Raw genomic sequence first — 17,335 nt, 5'->3', positions numbered from 1 at the left:
AACTCAGGCCAGAAAGATTCAGATATATTTCCAAGTAACCGTCCATATTCAAGGCAGGTCTTTCTGACTCTAGAACCTGAGCCTTTAACGCCCATAGCACGTAGCCTCTTGTAACACGGCCAGAATCAGGACACTTGGTAGTTTGAGAGTACGGTTTTGTTTCTTAAAGTTTAATGCTCAGCCCTCCTCCCCTTCATGATTCCTAACTGAGGAAGCTTGCACACAAAGACAAGTTGTAGAGAAGAAACAAGATAACTGATGGCCCAGTTCAGGGTTTCTCCAGTAAGCTGGGGCAAGCAGGAGTAAGAAGGGCTTCCCACTTTCGACTGTATCGAAGGTGCTTCAAAGCAGAACCAACGGGACATGTCCACAAGGGGCTGAAAGAGAAAACAGGCAGCCTGCCCGTTTGGACCAGGCAAGGGCGTGATGGCTTCATAGCAGCAGAAAATAAATGCAAGGTAGCAAGTAGAGACCGAGCCTTCGGATGCATCAGGTCAGAAAATCTTCTCCCATATATCTTCACAGAGGGAGAGGGAGGAGAAATGGCCTGAGATATTACTTCCCCTGCAGGCAAGAGCAGAAGATGGGAGAGGAGTAAGGCATCCCCCTCCACACACACGCGGTAAGGATGAAACCATACTTTCAAATAGCTTTTGCAGTTCCCTAAGCATTTTAACATTTATTATTTCATTTGAACTTTACAACAGCCCCTTGAGGACAAAACCAATGCACAAAGAAGTTAAGTGACTTTCCTAAAATCAGACAGCTAGTAAATTAGACATTTATCCTCCCTAACTCTACCCTCATCCTTCTGAAGTCACAAGGACAGTTCTTATCTCACCATTGAGTTTAGGGAGTGAACAGAACAGACAGGGAGGAGTACCATTATTAGAGTTCGGGGGGACCAGTTAGACGCATCCTAATTCCAGATCTCCCCTAAGTCTTAGTTAAAATTTTAGATGGTTAAAAAAAGAAGAAAAAAAGCATTGCACACATTTCTTAGTCCTATCCAAACTATAACTTGTTTTTTAAGAACACCAGTTTTAAAGTATTCCGATGGTTCTCACCATTAAGCTCAACTCAGAAATAAACAATTATACACATGAAAAACAATATTTTTAATAGTTTCTGGGAATGTCTTTTTCAAGCCACTGCTTCATATCATCTGTGAGCGGTAGCCCTTGGCGTGTTCGGTGCCAACCTGCATGTTCCCTACAGAAACATTCTTCTGCCTGTTCGTGCCATACTTCCTCCACCCCCACCCAATGCCCGAGTCAATGAACCAGGGTGATATATTATCCATTCATCTTTTTTTTAGTTTTTTAATTGAGATACACTTGACATATAACCTTATATAAGTTCAAGGTATATAATGTAATGATTTGATACATTTATATACAGCAATATAATTACCACCATAGCACTAGCTACACCTCCAGCACATCACATAACTATCATTTTTTGTAGTGAGAACACTTAAAATCTAGTCTCTCAGCAACTTGAAAATTTATAATATTGTTGACAATAATCGCTATGCTGTACATCAGGTCTCCAGAGCTCAAGACTGTCCTTTAAAAACATCTGCTGAATTCCCCCAACCCCGGTCCCTGGTCACCACCATTCTACTCTCTCTTTTTACCAGTTTGGCTTTTTCAGATTCTACATATAAGTGAGACCATGCAGTGTCTGTCTTTCTCTGTCTGACATACCACTTAGCACAATGCCTTCAAGGTCCATCCATGTTGTTGTTCTTTTTTAAACAAAGATTGAGCACATACTCTGTGCAAGCCTGAAGCTAGGTTCTAGCGATAATAACGATGCATAGACACATTTCCTGCCAACAAAACCTCCCAGCTGAATGGGATAAGAAACAAGTAAACATACATTCACAATGCAATGTGATAACTGTTTTGACATAGAAAACATAAAGCATTTTCGAGTACTTTTTTATAATAGCATTTGCCTCACATGGTTGTCATGAGGGTTGAATGAATGAATGCATAAGAAGCTCCTCAAATGGTACCAAGTGCTTCTCATGCACTAATTCATTCAAACCTCACATCAACTATATGACACAACTGCTATTATTAAGCATGTTTTACAGATGAGAAAACGAAGGCACAGAGCAGATACGCAATTTTACACAGATTTAGAACCCTTCATGGTGGTACTTGGCTCTGAACCTGACAGTCAGATTCCAGAGCCCACAGGATTTCATCACTACCCAACGCTGTCTATCCAAGAACAAACACACGAGGAGCTGTGGGAGCAAAGCAGCAGGGAATCTTGTCCGGCCTACTGTCAGGGAATGGCGCACAACTCCTGTCTGGGTTACGCAATTCAGTCTCTGCTCGCGCTAACACTAAAGTGAAAACTCATCTCTGACCCCCAGGGCACCCCCCCCCCCAAATGAAGCAAAGCTGTGCATCAAACCAACCGACAGAGTCGATTTTGTACCAGCCTGTCATATTATTACTCAGTGAGGCTTTGGGAAACTGACAAAGAAGCAGATGTTAGGAATATTATATGTAGTATAAATATCATAATGATGTTCAGTTGTCAAAAGCATCTCCTTTCTTAGTTAAAAACAAGAGCATCTTATGTGGGACTGTCTTACGAAGCCAAGGTTTCAGCTGAGGGGAAGAGGAGCGAGTAAACAGGAGAAGGCCAAGGAAAGGCACATGGAAGCGGAGGAGAATGTTTAGTCTGCGTCTAACAGTCTGCAGAGAACATGTGCGGTTTGTGAAGATTCTCGGGTGGGGGTGGGTTGCCAAGGCCAGGCCAGCTCTCTATAGAAGACTGAGTGCTCCGCATTCAGAAGGCATCAGCGGGCACCCTCCCCAGCGGAAGGCACAGGAAAGCAGCAGAAAGGACCCGCTATCTAGTAAGCACTTACCCCGAGTCCTTTACATGTATCATTTAATCCTTACAATATTACAAGAGAAATATTTGTAGGTCCTTCTTGCAATTGAACAAACAAGTCGCAAAAAGATGCCCCAAGTCACGCTTGTAAGTTGCAGTCAGAATTTGAACCTACACCTGACTACCATTGAAGCCCTTTCGACTCTGCTGCTTCCCCTCTGAGAATTTTTGGGACTCTTTTGTCAGACAACATGGAAATTTTAGGTTGGTGCCCCCAAGATCCATGAGGGCAGAGACTATCATTTAATCCCCACTATCTTTGAAATACCTAAAATATAATGGATACTCAATAAATTTAAAAAATTCTTTAATGGATTTTAGTTTTTAGCATAGTTTAAAGTTCACAGTTTCACAGAAACATTGAGAGGAAGGTACAGAGATTTCATATATTCTTCCTTCTCTGTCATGCACAATGTCCCCCACTATCCACATCCTGCCCCAGAGTGGTACATTTGTTATAACCAATGAACCTACGTTGATACGTCATTATGGCCCAAAGTCTGTAGTTTTACTCTAGGGTTCTTTCATGATGTTGTACATTCTATAGGTTTTGGCAAATATATAATAACATGTAGCCATCATTACTACATCATACAGAATAGTTTCACTGTCCTAAAAATCTTTTGTGTTCTTCCTATCCATCCCTCTCTCCCCCAAGTGATTTTGTAACTGTCTCCATAGTTTTACCTTTTTCAGAATGTCATATACTTGGAATCATACAGCATGTTGTCTTCTTTTCCTTGTTAGTATGTACTGAAGTTTCCCCCATATGTTTTCATCGCTCAATAACTCACTTCTTTTTTAGTGCTAAATAATATTCCATTGACTGGGTGTACTAATTTATTTATTCATCCACCCACTGAAGGGCATCTTGGTTGCTTCCAAGTTTTAGCAATCACAAATAAAACTGCTATAAATATCTGTGTGTAGGTTTTTGTGTAGATATACGTTTTTAACTGCTTTGAGTAATACCAAAGAACATGACTGCAGAATCATATGGTAAGAGTATGTTTAGTTTTGTAAGCAACTGCTGAACTGTCCTCCAAAGTGGCTGCCCCATGTTGCATTCCCACCAGCAATGAACGAGCGTTCTGCTGCTCCACATCCTCTCTAGCATTTGGTGTTCTCAGTATTTCAGGATTTCAGTCATTTGATAAATATTTTCTCAATAAATTTTAAATATTATAAATTAAGATGAAATAAAGTTCTACATCATTAAGAAAGCAGAGTTATGAAATCTATTATTTACATCATCTCTTTTAGAAGACGGGGGGTAAAGGGAGCTCCTCCGCAGTCAAGCCCTACCCTAGCCCTCTCATGTTACCCTCCACACCCCTCTGGGCAAACTATCCCGTCTTCTCCAGGCGGGCAATCTGCTGAGTGTGTGTGAACTGGGGTTGGGGGTGGTAGGAATGTACTCTGGAATCTTAGTTTAAAATTACTCTCATTGCTACACTTAGTCTTTTCTAGCAGTGTTCTGCTCCCCAGATTAAAAATGCAAATATAGTCATATCTCTTTTATTATAATAATTAATTGCTATGGGGCCAGCTGTTATTATTAGAGGAAGAACAGTATCTCCACACTGACATATCCTTACTTATGAGATTTCCAGATATTAAAATATAGTAAAGCTACAGTAATTTAGACTGGAACACATATAAATAGATCAGTGTCAAATTATTAAATAAACCCAAATATATAGAGGAATTTTGTATATTATAAGTAGCATTTTGGTTTTGGGAAAACTTGATCAGTGAATAAACAGAATTAGTGTGATAGTGTGATTGGGGGAGGGAGGGGCATGGATCCCTACTTCGTACCTTATACACAAATAAATTCTGGAGGTATTAAAATAAATTTTTTTATAATATAAAAGAACACTATAAAAATGCTAGAATAAAATATATGATTTATTTTAATAACATAGAATTAGGAAAACCTCTCAAAGGACAACAAAAAACCCTGAAACTTGAAGCAAATCAACAAGTTTGACCCTATAAAAATAAAATATTTATGAATGACTAGAAAACAGTCAGAAGACAAATGAAATATTTGGGGAAATATATCTGCAACTTATATCACAACGAGATTATTTAATATATAAAGGGTATTCAGAGAACATTAATTAAAAATATCACTAATCCTATTGAAAACGGTCAAATTGCATGTACATAGTTTACAGAAGAATACAAATGGGTTTTTTAAATAAGACATGATGTTCAATTTCACTCATAATGAAAAACAGGCTAAGGTGACACTTTTCTCTTACAAACTGATGATGATTCATAGTTTAAACACACGTGGATGGTAAGGGAGACAAGTCCTCTCAAACACTATTTGTGGGAGTGTGCATTGCTACAAATGCTACAGAAGGACAAATTGGAAGTACCTCCCAACATCACATAGGTACCTACTTTTTGACCCAGCATCTGAAAGAACAAAGAGGCCAGAGTGGCTGCAGCAGAGAGAACCAAATAGAAAAGAGTAGAAATAAGAATGAGAGGTAAGCAGAGGCCAGATCATAAGGGCCTTGGAGATCATGTAAGGACATAGACTTACACTCTGAGCAAGGTGGGAAAAAAGTGGAGGGTTTTGAGCAGAGAAAATCATGAGATTATTTATGGACCTATTAAGTGGAGATGTCAGGATGGATATTCAAATTTGGAGTTCACAAAAGAGAAAGAGGCTGGATAGATATACTTATAAGTCATACAGTTTCTCTGCTTTAAGTGAGCTACTTTATGGGGTCCTGGGTTCTGTGGAGTCCTTTCTTGCCAGTACACCTTGGTCAGGTCCACCACAGTCTGCTTGGTCAAGTTCCCTACCTTCACATCATGCAAAGCAGGTGGTTGGATATCTACTCCATCACAGCAGGCAGATTGATCTATCCATGCCTGAGCTCCATATGTCAAAGGATCTATAAAGTATAGCTTTTGCTAACTCACACACGTTCAAATCCATTTCCGTTCTTCTGTTAAGACCATAGATGCATATTCATCTTAATTTTTAGATTTTCTTAATCAGGGCAGATTACTTAACTAAATCTCCTCTAAACTGAAAAGGGCCACTTTGAGCACCCACACATAGCTATACATAGAGCTATACTTTACTTTATAATAAATTTCCTTACTTTATAATGAATTCCTATCTTTAAGAATAGAACAAGTGCCCTGGCTGGTTTGGCTCAACGGTTAGAGCGTCAGCCTGTGGTCCAGAGAGACCCGGGTTCGGTTCCCACTAAGGGCATGTACCTTGGCTGCAGTTTGTCCCTGGCCCTGGTTGGGTCGTGTGGGTGGCGGCCACTCGATGGGTCCCTTTCACATCGATGTTTCTCTCTCTTCCTCTCTCTCCTTCCCGCTCTATCTGAGTAAAAAATGGAAAAATGTCCTCGGATGAGGATAAAAAAAAAAAAAAAAGAATAGAACAAGTTATACTTTTTTTTTTTACTTTTTATAGTTTTCTCCTTAAATTGATGATTGTTAAGATGTTGGTATTTATCTGATGATGTCTTGGTTAACTCTGGTCTTTTCATGCTGTTTGAAGGGTAAGAAGGAAAAAGTTGACAAGTTAAGGTGGAAGGTGCCAAAAGAATTTCTAGCATACACGTAGTAGAAAAAACATATGTACTATTATTATTACTATTATTATTATTCTTATTAGGATAAATTAGCCATTAATTAATTAGCTGTGTGACCTTGGGAAAACTTACCTAACCTCTCTGAGAGACTATTGCTAATCTGTGAAACATAGACAATAATAATTCTATTCATGGGATTGCTATAAGGAGTATTTAAATGTGGTAAGGATAAGCTTCATTTTTGTACATGATCTCTTGACAGTGACACAGAACCCTACATAAACTTACATTGTATTATCTTATCACCATCAAGGAGGAAGGTCAGCTGGAGCAGACAGATGAGGATCCAGGAACTTACTGAGCACCAGGTCAAACCAGGAGTTCACGTACAGTGTCAAAAGTTAAGCAGAAGAAAATAAGTGTAATGAAGATTCTGATTGAAATAGAAATATTTCAGCTAAATCAAACTAGAAACAAGCATGTCTTGAGTTTTTTGCCCTAGGGAGATGGTAGAACACAGTTATCAAGAGGTTGAATTTTGTACAAAGACAGGCATGGGCTTTAATCCTGACTCTGGAACATACTGGTTTTGTAACTTCTGTTCCCCAAACCCGAATTCCTCATCCACAAAAGAAAAGATAAAAGGGATAGAATTTGGTCACTGAAACCTCACCCACAACCCCAGTGATAGCATCTGCATTGTGGTATCAGAAGAGGTGTCTTGAGAGGCAGAGCACCATGACCAGCAGTACTCGGACCCTAGACACAGACCTGGCTTGAATCCTTGATTAGATATTTCTTATCTTATATGATTTTGAGTAAGTTTCTTAATCTTTCTGAGCCTGAGTTTTCTCACCTATTAATTAGAGATAATAACAATTTCTAATTGAGACAAGGTAAGCAAAAAAAAAAAAAAAAACCACTATTACAATGACTAACACCTAGCATGTACTTAAAAAATGGTTACTCTTTACTAGACACTGTGCTACCTGCTGGGGATACAATGTGAACAAGAATACATTTTATGCTACCCAACATGCTTACAGCTATTTAAAGACAAGTACTCTGTGCCTCCACCGCAGATCCACTCCAGTCTTCCCTTCTCCAGTTTCTCAGCCAGTAGCCCTCATGATAAGAGTTCCCCTACACAACCCTCTTCTTCCTGGCCTTCACCAGACATGCTCTTTGTTATCAATGCTCCTTCAAAATACGGTCCCCAGAATGAAGTCTACCCAGCCAGGATGTGATCAACCTGGAATAGTGTGGAATAAGAACTGGGTGTTGGCCTTAACTTACACTTCAGTTGATCCAGCCAACATCTGTGTTAATTTCAATATTCCCGCCATAGACAGAGAAGCTGCTGAACTCATTGGTAGAAAACTTAACTTGAGCAAGTCAAGTACAGTTGTTTTGAGCACGCTTAAAACTAAAAAAGCAAAAATCCTGAATGAGAATCCAAAGAAGAATCATGGAGTAGGAGGAGGCCACTAAGTCTCTTTATTCCTTAAGCAGTTTGGATCACCCTAATTTAGTACCATTGAGAAGATGGATGTTTCAGTCTGGAGGGGAAAAAAATTAATGTGATTAACAATAGAAATACTTACCCAGGAAGAAATAAGCTTTGCATATGTATTAAAGGCAGACTCCCTAGTAAAACTGAAAATAGTTTTATTATTAATGGCAAATATTCTCTTTTACAGCTCATAAATCTTCCCAGAGAAAGAGAGTCGAGTGAGAGCTGATCTATACCCTCCTACTTGGATAGAGTCTCCCAGTGCCTCTGGATAACCCAATGAGTCATCAAAATCAGCAGATTTAAGACAGTCAACAGGTAGTGACTCCAACCTCAGAATTTAAACAACGCTTTTTTAAATTAGGGGTGGGGGAAAGGAGTCCTAAAATACGGATCACATTCTCTGAATGTTCCTGAGGACCATTTTCTGCTCTTTGATTTATGTGCCTAGGCCCGAGTGTCAATGGCCTGAGAAATCATAGCTGGATTAAAGAGATGAGCTTAGCATGAAAGTCACATTTTGTTTCATAAAAGAAGCTCAAGCATCAAGGTTTGAATGGCTCAGCACCTCTTTAATCAAACCAGGGCCGCTCAGTCCCGGGCTTTGTAAGTGAGCTAATTAGTAATGTGCCAGAGACTTACCTGGTTAATCAAATGATTAATCACTTGGTAGACTTCATCCCTCTTGTTTCCTGGCTGTCTTTGGCTTTCCTATTTGGTTTTTTGTCATTTTTTTTTGAAATTAGCATTTTAATAGCTGGCAGTCACCATTCAGGGTAAAAAAAATGGCATTGTCCCATTTTAACCATTTTTTTATACAAATAAGAATGAAACAGAGGAGATCTTTTCCAACACAATGAAAAGAATAGTCCTCGACTATGGCTTGACCAAGAAATGTTAAGCCATTTCTGAGGGAATACGGCGTTTGAGCAGAGGATTGGAGGTGCTGTGGAGAGCTTGAGCATCTCTGCTCATCTGCACCCTGGTGGACACAAGTTTCTGAACCTTTTTAGAAGGTTCACGGGACTGAAAATCAGAAGACTAGATTTCCATGTTTCTTCTTCTTACTTATTCAATTTTTTAATATTTAAAGTAACTTTTAAGGGTATGAGAAAGTTGGCCATTTCGGCAAACTCTAACATGGAGAATAAAAATACATGTTTCACAGTTTTTTAAAGCAACTGATTAAGTTAGCGTGAAGTGCACCCTCAAGTCCTCCGTGCTTTGGAGCAAGGCATATTAAAATCTTCTTCACCAAATGCCAGCTCTGATTTTTTTCCAGATTAATGATATTCTTAAAGTTTAAATATTTAAACTGTTAAGGAGCTCAATTATATTTTTTCAAAGATAATAAGATAGTGGTCTGATTTCAATTCAATATTTTAAAATACTTGTCAGCCATAAAAACATGGAACTAAGAACCATAATAAATTCATCAGTTCCAACAACTCCCTCATTATGTCACTACATTCACCCATGACAACCTGTCCTCCCACTCTGTCCATACGATCCATCAGCCCATGCTTCACAGCCCTTAGATCTTCAGCACGCACCATAGGAAAGCATCTCTGATAACCCCAAGGGAATTTTAAATGGATGACAACATAACAATTAAAATTTATTTCCAATAGGCTGTACACCTGAAACTAACACAAAATAATATTGAATGTAAACTGTAATTGAAAAATAATTTGTTTATAATAATTTCTTTTGTTTGGACTTCCATGTAAATTTTCTCCTACTGGTATACACGTAAAATTCTTACTGTAGTGAATATAGGCAGAAATTAGTTTTTGAGACAAAGCTTTAATTATCAAGACTCATAAATGAAGACTTTTGCAACAAATGCTTCTAAGTTAAAAAAAACTCTTGAATAACTGGAAAACAATAATCAAAAGAGAATTCAAGATAAAGACCAAGTTTTCACCTTGTTCTCCAGACTGCCACCCAAGTAGAGGTCCTTGGTAAGGAAACACCTTCTGGACCAGGCAAATCCTATAGCCAGGAGCAGCCCTAGAAATATTGTGAATTAGGTCAAGTTATTAGATTCCCCTCCAACTTTGCCCATATCTAATCAGTTATCTGCCAGCCTCCAGAATGATCTTTCAAAAACACAATACGATCTCAGTATTCAAGATCAATTTAAGCTGCCTCGGACTGGCTATGAGCATCTTCCCCTCTAGCCTCCTCAGCCTAGTCCCCATTGTTCCTCCACCTACACTTTCTGCTTCTTTATCCCCTTTACCCCAATAAGCATAACTTTCGTGGAAATTTTTGTGGCCCTCACTGGACCACTTTCAAGACTTCTCCTTCAAGTAATTTCTGGAATTTCACAGGCAGGTCTCACTCCTGGACAGTCCGCACCTGGACACTGGGCATCGTGGTGCTCACTGCTCCTCTGTGCCACTCAAGCGAGCCTTAAACCAAGGCTCATGGCTGTTTACCTCCGCTCTGACATGCTTCACTTTCAGTGGCTCAGAATCCAATGTGCCAAAGCTTCGATGCAATTTTATGATCAAATGGAGAGAATATTTCTTTATATAAATCTCCAAGAATGGGAGAAGAAGTACCAAAATGTCTATCTTTTACCCCCAAATTTGCAGAGATTTACACAAAGCAGCTATTTCTGTTTTTATATATTACAACAATATGCTTCCTAATACCCAGCCTTCAAAGACCTAGGCAAACGAGTAGACAACCCGACAGAGCCATCTATCCCTGGACTCTGAAGGTCGCTTTTGTACCAAGATCTTTAAGTGGGATTTCTTCTCACCAGAGGATCTTTTTCTCAGTAATCTGCTATTCCCTCCCTAAAACCTGAGGTCATTCTGCTGATACTCGAGACATGCTCCAATTGCTCCAATGTGTCTGTCTGGATCCCACCAGTGAAAACATCATGATCTCTTTCACAGGAGGGTCCTCAGTACCCCCAGAAACAGAGCCCCATCGGCCTGAATCTGCAGTTTTCCAGACTCTCAGACAGGCCTGGGTCGGTGAGCAGACATGGCCCATGCTCAAGCTGAGACCCGAGTGTACCTTAATTTATGAGTTGGGTGGAAGGAAAAAAAAGTACCTTGGGAAAAGGAGGTATTTATGCCACATTTTGAAGGAAATGTAGGATTTATGCAAACACTGTGGCAAATGATTCATAAAGAGAAGGCATGAGAGAGAAAACAGAACCATTATAGGAGTAAAATATCAAAATAATCCATTTAAATCAAATTTTGTTAAGATGTCCAGAGAAGGATATACTCACTTTCTTTAGGAACACAGTGACTCAAAGTAACAACCCAATAAATATTGTCGAATGAGTGAATGAATGGGTGAGTTGTTTTATTTTCTTTTAGCAAATTAAATTTGACTCTGAGCTCCTACTTGCTTAAAGTCGGGGAGGATTCAATTTCAGTCATTTTTTTGGCGAGGATTTCCTTTCCTTCCTCAGGTTTTAAAAACAACCTCGGAGGTTTATGTGGTGTTCACACACTGAGGGATTACTCCACGGTGTTCGCCGTCCTTACAGTCGTCCATGCTACACACGAGGCGAGGGGGCACACCGCCCTCCGCCACCTGGCAGGTGATGGGCTTCAGGTGGGCTCGGGGATGCTCTCAGGAGCCCTCTCCGATCAACACAGGCTCCGCCGTGGCCCACACCTGCCCCAGCAGCATCCGTGTCAGCAACAGGCCTCTGCATGCTCTCGCAGACATCTCCAGATGGGCCACAGGTCTGTCACTCATGGAAGCACCCCAAACTATGAGCCTGTCTCAGTCAGAGAAGAGGGAGATCCATTCTTTGGCTCTGCACGAACCCTCTCTATTCCCTTCAACGGCAGCACTGCCTCTCCCCGTGGACGTGCGTGCCGACCGCAGGTGCTCCACCACTTCTGTTGTTAACCCTGACACACAAAAACTGCTGACCTTAGACAAGAACCCAAACTCACAACAGAGACACTTGGCTCTTCTCTCATATTAGGGGAAGTGAAAATACCTCTCGTCCTTGCAAGTCTGGCTGCTAGCCAGAACAAAACCCAAAGTAATGCTGCAGCCCCCACCGTCGCACCCGTTCCTGGGAGACAAGGGTGACAGTCCTAGTACGAACTCTGAACCCAGAGTGGGAAGACTGCGCCACCCTGGACCCGCGTCGGCTCGTCACAGCTCCGTTTTCCTTTAGGTGAAAGTCGTCCCATTGACGTCTAAGACCATCGCGGAGAGCAAATGGGGAAGGAATTTCATAAATGCTGGAGGCTAGACACCCTGCACGCTGTGTGACCATGCCGAAGCCGGCAGAACCTAGATGAGAGTGCCTGCTCCCCTGTGCCTGAAAAGAAGTCCTCGAAGTTGTAGTGACCCCTCAGAAGAGGGGCCCACCTCCCGAGAGGCTAGTTTTGCTGTTTCATAATCCTGGAGGGAGGACGGGCCCTAGTGGCAACCCGCGAGTAATGCCAGGCGGAAATGCGATCCGGGGGCCAAGGCAGGGCAGGGAAGCAGGTCTATCACCTGCGCAATGTTTGCTGTGGGGCCCGAGGCCTGAAAGGCAGCTTTGTTCAGCCACCAGGTGAGCAGCAAGAGGAAGGTGCGTCTCCAGCCACGGCCACCGAGACCTGCACAAAGCGCTCATTCAGAGGCATCGTCCTGGCTGTGCCTCCTGATGCTGCCTCTGACTTATTGGGTTGCCTGCACAGAGATTATTTCCCTGCCAGTGCACCCCCACTGCTGACCCTGCTAGTGCACAATGCCACTCGGAGGGCAGGGGTAGAATATTACATTCCAGAGAGAAAAGGCAATGCTCAGGCTGAAAAGACCCGGCTGCAGGGTAGGACACTCCCCTTTCACCACAGAGCTCCCTGTGTCCCTGCAGACAATAGGCCTCTGTGCAGCCACATCTCCTAATGCAAGGACAGCTTACATGTTTTCATCTTTGGAAACTTCAAACTGCTCAGTCCTCGGGAACGGCTGTACAAGGAAGCATCTGTCTAGGAGGGAAGGGGAGAAGAAGAGGTGAGATTTGTTCCTTCAAAATAATCTCCCTGCCAGGTTTATTTATTCCATGGGCAATGTCAGGTGTTGCTAGTTTATTCTTTCATTCATTTAAACAGTCAGTACTTCAATATCTATAGGTCATCAACTACGTTCTTGGCATCTTTCTAAGGTCTCTTACTAGAGATGCGTAGCCAGAGGGGAAAATGAAGTAAGATTGCCCTGCCCTTAAACAGATGATGTCCAAGTATCTGGAAAAGCATTTTGTGGAGTGGTTTTGTGCTGGGCACCTTTTTTCCCACTCCATGCAGCACCTGATCCTGGATTTTCATTCTGTCCTGATTCCTGAATCCCTTCTGACTTATTACCACATTTTGAATAAAGTCAAAATGTTGGGTTTCCCAGGCACTGTCTGCCTGGTGGGAATGTAAAATAGAGTGACCTCTCTAAAGGATATCTGTCAATATATAACAAAGCTGTATATGTAGTTACCCTTCAACCCAGCAATATCACTTTGAGAAATTTACCCTGAATATGCACCTCTAACAATATGAAACTACATATAAACAAAGTTATTCAGGGTAGCATCAGTTTTATTTGCAAAACATTGAAAACTACCTAAATGCCCAAGCATAGGAGACTGGTTGAATAAACCATAATATTACACAATGGGGTACTGTGCTGTTATACAAAAGAATAATGATCTTTATACAATGACATAGAGTGATTTCCAGGAGCTATTTTTAGGTAACACAAGCACAATGCAAAATAACATATAAGGTATGCTACCTTTTATGTAAAACGATAGGGAAGATAAGAAAAGATATAAATCTGCTTATCTCACCACTAAAAAAGGACAAACTGGAAACAATTAATGTGGTTACCTACAGGGTGAGGAAACAGGGAGGTACGGAAGTGACACTCCCCTGGGTGTAGTTTTTTATACAGTTCTGACTTTTGGATTCTATAATGGAGGTTAAAAATATGCTATAAGGGCATTATTGGGTCAATTAACAAAGCTGGAATAAGAAGAGTAGATTATATTTCAAAAATTGTATCAGTGTTTACTGAAGTTGTCAAGCACATTGTTGTGTAAGAGAATATTAATATTCCTAGCAAATAGACACTGCAAGATTTAGTGTAAAGGCTACAATAGATGCAACTTACACCAAATGGTTCAGAAAAAGTGTGTGTGTGTGTGTGTGTGTGTGTGTGTGTGTGTGTGTGAGTGAATGTATGGGAAAAAGAGGAAATGATAAAGCAAATAGAGCAGAATGTTAACAATAGGAGAATCTGAATATAGGGCATATGGTTCTCCTTTGTACTAAACTTATTCTTGTCATTTTTTTTCCTATGTTTGAAATTATGTAAAACTTTAAAAATATATTTTTTAATGTTGGGTTGGGTTTCCATTGATTACATTTCAGAAGAGAAATGTGAACCTGATGGTCTCAGACTAACCTGCTGCTTCACTTAATGTCAGAACGTCTCAATGCAGCAGCCTCTTGGTCTACCCTGTGGTCTTCGAGATTTTGACAGATAAAGATACATCCTGGATGCACTCCTCACTGCTCTGGGGAGAGTGCAAGGTAAAGAAAGTTAAAGATTGTCCTTGATACAGCTAGTAGGGCTTAGAACTTGAGCCATTTGGAATAATAGTTACCACATTATACACCCGCATTATCTCAAGAACTTTATTCATATTATCTCACTTAATGCTCCCAATGCATTGAGAGGGGAGCAGTAACGTTCTTGAGAAGGAAGCTGACATACAGGGAGGTATAACTGTGAGGAGTGGCAGTACCATGCCTGGAATCCAGATGGTCTCATCTCAAATACTGTGCTCTTTAACCTTTATGAGGCAATACCTGCCCCAAAGTAGGGAGACCAGGCCCACCTGGCAAATCCTAACAGTCCCCAGGCCTTGGTTCAGAGGCTGCACCCTCTATGAAGGCTTCCTTAATCCTTGGGGAGGCATTGATGCCGCTTTTCCTAGTCTCTCATCTCACTTGGTACACACCACCAAAATAGCTGATGATCTTGTTTTATGTTTGCATGTCTGTTTGGTTTTCTGGACTTTGACTTCCTTGAGAACAGAAACTATCTTTTCTTGTTTATAGTCCCAGCACCCATCACAGGGCCTGGTCGGTGACATTCTCTGAGTGCTGCTGAAGTTGCACTGGGTTTCGATGAGTGCCCACTGAGCCTTTCAAACGGCTCTAGAGCACTCACATTTGATTCACACAGAAACTGAAGTCAAAATTTGAGTCTTGAGCCAACAGCTTGACAAGATTTCCTGCAAAGGCTACACTGATCTTAAACCTCATTAATAGAAGAATCATGTAGAAAGAGAAAATGTATGGCCTAATCTACTGCAGCTGATCAGGCCTGACTTCTACACCCACATGAAGACAGATGTAGTCAAACTGGCGAAGCCTTGGAGCAGGACAAGAGCATGTGGCGCCCAAAGCCAGTGCTGTACAAGTGGAGGCCAAAGGGACGAGAATCAAGGACAACTCCCGGAGCCGTGGCCATTTTCAAACAGCTTGGAGCGAGCATTCAACATTTCTAGTTGCGCACCAAAAGATGAACTTCAGCTAAGGGGTAAGTTTCACTGAGAGAAGAATTTTGGTTCAATATAAGAGAACTTTTTTGTGTGTACAGCTGTCTAAAGATGGAGTGAATTGCTTTAGATAATAGTGATCTCGGTCACTAGAAGTATGCAGGCAATGATGAAAGACCATGTTAGGAATGTTCTAGAAGGTATTCAGGTACCAACAAATAAAGAGAGATATAGTGGCTCCTATATGGTGGCTCCTATATGGTGGTTCTTTGAGCAATGGAAAGATATCACTGACCCACAACAAAATAAGCAAAAATAAAGACAAAGTGGTAAGTTTTTCACAAAAATGAATTAATTCAAGTTAAATAATTGATCTTTATTTAAAAACTGTGCTTTGGGTCTTAGAATGTTCTCTCTCTCTCTTTTGTAAATGAAATGAGGATGTTAGGAGATGGTTTTTATAGTGTCTTGATTTGGCAGGAAAAAAAACACATTAACAAATCTGTATTGGTTGCCAAATGTTTTTTGAAATTATAGAGACTTTAGAAATTCAGAAGTCTATCAGCTAATGAACTAGACAACTCTGAGGTTTCTTTCACCCATAACAGTGAGTGGCTCTACATCTCACAGACTCAGAACCCTGAGTGTCACCTACCAGGTCCAGAAGAAATTCATTGACATTGGAAGAAGACGTGCTCAGCTTCCCACCACGATTCAGCTACTCACTAGTCAAGGGACTTTGAGCCAGCTGCTTAATATCTTTGAACCTCAGGGTTTTTCCTAATCTATAAAATAAAGATAAAAATAATATCCTTCACTTCAGTTTCATGGATGTTGGAGCCCAAAGCCACACCTAGGCTTGTGTGATATGTAATAAAAATGGCCACAAATCTTTGTACTTCTTCCATCAGGAGGCAGAATCTGCTTCCCCACCCTGTATACCTAGATTGGCCTTGTGTGGTTTCAGCCAAAAGGATGGAGCAGGAGCAATATTTTGAGCCAGGGCTGCAAGTGTCTGCTCTCGTTTGGTCTTGGTCTCGAAACACTCCCTGTCTGCCACAGGAGCAAACCCAGGTTGGCCTGCAGGTCAGTGAGGCCCAGGCACTCTCACTACTCCAATAGACAGCTGGCCAACAGCTAGAGAGGCTACTGAGAGAGGCCATTCAAGACTAGCCAGTTCTTAATGTGACCACAGACATGAGAGTAAGCCCAGCTGATACCAGCCACCTGACCCAGGTCATCAAAAACACCCCACTGCCCCTTAGACTTATGAGTAATAGTAAATGGTAGTTATTTGAAACCACTACATTTTAGGGTGGTTTGCTATTCAGCAAACGCTAACTGAGGGGAAGAGATAAACCACAGAACTTACATGCATGTATGCATGACCATAAACATAGACAGCAGAGCTGGGGATGGGGCAGGGGGGAAGGGGAGGAGGGAAATGGGGGGGAAATGAGAAACATCTGTAACAAAAACAAATTAAGAAATTAAAAAATAAAAAATAAATAAAAATAAAAAGCTAACTGATACAGTTCCTTGTTTAGAATTATTATTTTCTAAGGGACCTAGAGCAAACTATTTACAGTGCTTTCGATTCAATCATCTTAATCTGCAAAATAGATTGAACAATTTCTATATCATACGTTTATTTCAAGAACGAAGTGACATAATTAAAATATTTGGCACACGGTGCTGGTACATATTAAATACTTAATTAGTGGCAGTTGCAAGTATTAGGTTTAGAAGCGATGTGACAGTCAGAGAAGCAGCGATGTACTTCCT

At 40.9% G+C, this 17,335-nt stretch overlaps 1 long non-coding RNA gene across 1 annotated transcript; it reads right to left on the bottom strand.

Moving 5' to 3' along the window:
• Nucleotides 1–9,938: 9,938 nt before the first annotated feature.
• Nucleotides 9,939–16,223, bottom strand: LOC118626074. Its single transcript, XR_004958858.1, has 3 exons — nucleotides 16,206–16,223; nucleotides 12,917–12,983; nucleotides 9,939–10,026 (listed from the first exon to the last, which is right to left on the bottom strand). It is a non-coding gene; the product is annotated as an uncharacterized LOC118626074 (long non-coding RNA).
• Between the last annotated feature and the right edge of the window lie 1,112 nt (nucleotides 16,224–17,335).

Source organism: Molossus molossus, unplaced genomic scaffold, assembly GCF_014108415.1.
Source record: "Molossus molossus isolate mMolMol1 unplaced genomic scaffold, mMolMol1.p scaffold_m16_p_12, whole genome shotgun sequence".
NCBI classification, from domain to species: Eukaryota; Metazoa; Chordata; class Mammalia; order Chiroptera; family Molossidae; genus Molossus; species Molossus molossus.
This window is presented reverse-complemented; position numbering and strand designations above follow the sequence as displayed.